The sequence below is a fragment of the Emys orbicularis genome, chromosome 3 (assembly GCF_028017835.1).
Source record: "Emys orbicularis isolate rEmyOrb1 chromosome 3, rEmyOrb1.hap1, whole genome shotgun sequence".
Taxonomy (NCBI): Eukaryota; Metazoa; Chordata; order Testudines; family Emydidae; genus Emys; species Emys orbicularis.
This window is the reverse complement of record NC_088685.1, coordinates 24,090,184-24,095,307: the sequence shown is the minus strand read 5'-3', so window position 1 is coordinate 24,095,307 and position 5,124 is coordinate 24,090,184.

The window sequence follows — 5,124 nt, the reverse complement described above, 5'->3', positions numbered from 1 at the left end:
CTCAGTTAGTGCTATAATGCAAATGTAGGGCAATAAATACTTATTATATGTATATAATGGCTATTCATTCAAGGATTGTAATGCCATTCACAAATATTAATAATTAACCCACTTAGCAGTCTTGCAAGGTCAGGAAGCAGTAATATCTCCATTTGCGAGGCAGGGAGAGACTCAAACTAAAGTAGTCAAATTTAGGAATCTTGGTCAAGTCACTTAACTTCTCTAAACCAGATTTTTAAAGGTATTTAGGAAGCTAAAGATGCAGATTTGAAAATCCAGTACCTCGCTGGATTTTCAAAAGTGCCTAAGCACCTAACTCCCATTGGGAGCTGGGCCCCCATCTGCATCTTTAGGGGCCTAAATACCTTTAATTTTGATTCTCTGTGACTTCTTATCCCTATTTGTATAACAGGGATTATAATATCACACCTACCTCTCTGGGATGTTGTGAGACTTATTCCATCTACCATAAAGTTAAACACTGTGAGATCCTTAATGGAAGGCACTGTAGAATTGCTGCTTAGTGAGATTATTAATTAGTGTTTTCAGATATCCCCAACCTCCACTATCCCTGTCCATTTTGTAATAACAAAATGTTTTTTAAGTACATCAGAAGCAGGAAGCCTGCTAAACAACCAGTGGGGCCCCTTGACGATGAAAATACAGAAGGAGCGCTTAAAGATGATAAAGTCATTGCGGAGAAACTAAATGGATTCTTTGCTTCAGTCTTCACGGCTGAGGATGTTAGGGAGATTCCCAAACCTGAGCTGGCTTTTGTAGGTGACAAATCTGAGGAACTGTCACAGATTGAAGTATCACTAGAGGAGGTTTTGGAATTAATTGATAAACTCAACATTAACAAGTCACCGGGACCAGATGGCATTCACCCAAGAGTTCTGAAAGAACTCAAATGTGAAGTTGCGGAACTATTAACTAAGGTTTGTAACCTGTCCTTTAAATCAGCTTCGGTACCCAATGACTGGAAGTTAGCTAATGTAACGCCAATATTTAAAAAGGGCTCTAGGGGTGATCCCGGCAATTACAGACCGGTAAGTCTAACGTCGGTACCGGGCAAATTAGTTGAAACAATAGTAAAGAACAAAATTGTCAGATACATAGAAAAACATAAACTCTTGAGCAATAGTCAACATGGTTTCTGTAAAGGGAAATCGTGTCTTACTAATCTATTAGAGTTCTTTGAAGGGGTCAACAAACATGTGGACAAGGGGGATCCGGTGGACATAGTGTACTTAGATTTCCAGAAAGCCTTTGACAAGGTCCCTCACCAAAGGCTCTTACGTAAATTAAGCTGTCATGGGATAAAAGGGAAGGTCCTTTCATGGATTGAGAACTGGTTAAAGGACAGGGAACAAAGGGTAGGAATTAATGGTAAATTCTCAGAATGGAGAGGGGTAACTAGTGGTGTTCCCCAAGGGTCAGTCCTAGGACCAATCCTATTCAATTTATTCATAAATGATCTGGAGAAAGGGGTAAACAGTGAGGTGGCAAAGTTTGCAGATGATACTAAACTACTCAAGATAGTTAAGACCAAAGCAGATTGTGAAGAACTTCAAAAAGATCTCACAAAACTAAGTGATTGGGCAGCAAAATGGCAAATGAAATTTAATGTGGATAAATGTAAAGTAATGCACATTGGAAAAAATAACCCCAACTATACATACAACATGATGGGGGCTAATTTAGCTACAACGAGTCAGGAAAAAGATCTTGGCGTCATCGTGGATAGTTCTCTAAAGATGTCCACGCAGTGTGCAGAGGCAGTCAAAAAAGCAAACAGGATGTTAGGAATCATTAAAAAGGGGATAGAGAATAAGACTGAGAATATATTATTGCCCTTATATAAATCCATGGTACGCCCACATCTCGAATACTGTGTACAGATGTGGTCTCCTCACCTCAAAAAAGATATTCTAGCACTAGAAAAGGTTCAGAAAAGAGCAACTAAAATGATTAAGGGTTTAGAGAGGGTCCCATATGAGGAAAGATTAAAGAGGCTAGGACTCTTCAGTTTGGAAAAGAGAAGACTAAGGGGGGACATGATAGAGGTATATAAAATCATGAGTGATGTTGAGAAAGTGGATAAGGAAAAGTTATTTACTTATTCCCATAATACAAGAACTAGGGGTCACCAAATGAAATTAATAGGCAGCAGGTTTAAAACAAATAAAAGGAAGTTCTTCTTCACGCAGCGCACAGTCAACTTGTGGAACTCCTTACCTGAGGAGGTTGTGAAGGCTAGGACTATAACAATGTTTAAAAGGGGACTGGATAAATTCATGGTGGCTAAGTCCATAAATGGCTATTAGCCAGGATGGGTAAGAATGGTGTCCCTAGCCTCTGTTCGTCAGAGGATGGAGATGGATGGCAGGAGAGAGATCACTTGATCATTGCCTGTTAGGTTCACTCCCTCTGGGGCACCTGGCATTGGCCACTGTCGGTAGACAGATACTGGGCTAGATGGACCTTTGGTCTGACCCAGTACGGCCTTTCTTATGTTCTTATGTTCTTATGTCTCTTTAAGTTGGACTTGCTGAAAGATGGAGTGTACTTTGTCTTAGTCTTTTCACCTAAAATGTGTGTCCCACAAAGTAGCTGTTTGGATGTACAGCATATTGTATGGCTCCATGCTCCATTAAAATCATTTGTACAAAGAGGCATCTGCCTGGCTGCTGAGAGTTCATTATAATTTTGAGGATGGAGTGGCACATTGATGGCTGCTGTGATTAAAGTTGGTCAAAAAAGGTCAGTGTATTTTGTGAAAAATTTCCCCCCCAAAAGACATTTTGTTTCATTTTGTTCAGTATTTTCCATTTATATATATATCTATTGTGATGGGGCAAGGCCAGATGGCTATAGTAAAGTAGTGGGAGATAGATATATTAGCCACAGGCTAAACAAATCCCTGTTACTAGGATAGGCAAATGGCAGCTGCTCCAGGTCAATTAGGACAACTGGGGCCAATTAAGATCTTTCCAGAAGGCAGTGAGGACAGCTGGGTTGATTGGGATACCTGAAGCCAATCAGGGGCTGGCTCCCAGTTAGTCAGGTGGGGGCATGTGTCAGGAGCTGTAGGAGGAAGCCGCGCTGTTGGAGAGACTGAGCAGTACAAACCGTATCAGGCACAAGGAAGGAGGCCCTGAGATAAGGATGAACTGGATATTGAGGAAGTGTGGGCTTTTGTGGGGAAGTGGCCCAGGGAGTTGTACACATCCTGTTTCTAAAAAGTCAGCTACCATAGCTGATACTATTAAGGTCCCTGGGCTGGAGCCCAGAGTAGAGGGTGGGCCCGGGCTCTCCCCTTCACCCCCCGATTAATCACTGAGACTGGGAGACAACAGACTGTGCAAGGGAGGATAGCTTCTCCTCACCTCCCTTGCTGGCTTATGATGAAAATGGCTCAGTAGTCTTTGACCCTTGCCTCTAGAAAGAGAAGGGCTACGTGGAGGGTCATAGTGAGCCTCTGAGGCCAGTGAAATCTGCCAGGAAACGCAGGACCATGGAGATAAGGACAGAGCTTTGTCACAATATATATATTTGGTTTTCAACAAAAAACTTTGAAACAAAATGTTTGGAAATTTTCCAAAAGATGTTTTTTTAAGGTGGGGGGTGGAAATCACTACTTCTGGGAGGGAGTTAAGGTGTGAGTGAAAGTGGGGGTTTCCTCTCATAAATTTAACAATTTTTAATTGATAAAATGAATTTTTTTATGAAAATGAGGAGTACTTGTGGTACCTGGGAGACTAACAAATTTATTTGGAAATTCTTCACAAACATTTCTGCTTTGGCTGAAAAGGCATTTTCTGAGGAAAGAACTTGGTGGAAAAATTTCAACCAATGTTGAGATACCTGTGAGTGGGTGGAGTTTGGTTTTCTTTGTGTGTATGACTGGGTGGGGTGCTGGGGAGGTTGATTTTTTCGGTTATTCTCTGGTTTGGGGAGCTTGCTGGATTTATTCCTGTTTGTACCATATGTTAAAAGTGTCTAGAGTCCTGGATCGAAGCCTTTTTCTATATCATAGACATTGAAATGAATAAGATTTAAAAAATGAATAATTTATATGTGAAACTAGTCCTTAGTCAGGTATAATTTCCATTAAAGCCAAGAAATTGAAGCTGCACGATTTGCCTCTTCTGGGAACAAAGCACCAGTGGAAATTAGTAGATGCAAGCAGAATGGCCCCAGAATGCAAGATGAACACAGGCAGGAGCAGCAGCTGCTATACCACATATATAAGATTACCAGCTCATGCAGAATGGGGAGGGACACTAGCTGCCCCAGTCAGAAGGGTGTAGGGAAAAGACAGCTGCCTGCACACACTTTCTCCCTTCAACCGTTCAAGCAGTGCAAGAATCTGCCCTTAACTGTGAGCATTCTGTCAAAGGTCCATAGACACAACATTCACCTCACTTGCTCTGTCCTTGATTTCGAAACTGAACTCGGTGCTTCTCCAAACAAGACGCAATAACCAGCCTTCTGGGGAAGAACCTGTTAAACAGCTCCTTGATATGGAATGAAAAACCAAGTCCGAAGCTCCAGCAGTGTGCAGGGTCTACGGTACCAGTTCTGAAAATTGCTTGAATAGTGACTTTTAATCAGCCGCAGAGAATAAAGTGCATATTTGTATGGGAATTTAGCTTGTCTACAGCTTGTCTTTGGATTTACAGACATATAACATGCAAAACTGCAAGCTAATCAGGGTTACACAATCCTGCAAGATGCTGAGCACCTCCTCTGGGGTGTTGAGGGCAGACCATTCCCATAGCCTGCAATGGGAGTAAAAGGGGCTCAGCACCTGAGCCGGGGTGAAACAGGGTAACGCAGCATTGTGTTATAACACATCATAAGATGGTAATAAAAGGAAAGGAAGGCAACAAAAAAAGTTCATATAGCTCGACAGTCTATAAATCACTGAACAGTAACATCTGAAGTAACTTAACTGCTGTAATTATTAACTGTGACCTTAAGGATTGAGACAGTCCTTACTTGAGACACTGAGTCCTGCTATTTTACATCTTCTCTGAAGCAACATATACTAACAGCTCCATTATGAGGGAAAGGAGGACAGTAGACTCTTCTAGTTCGGCTGCAGATCCGAGTGAAGGG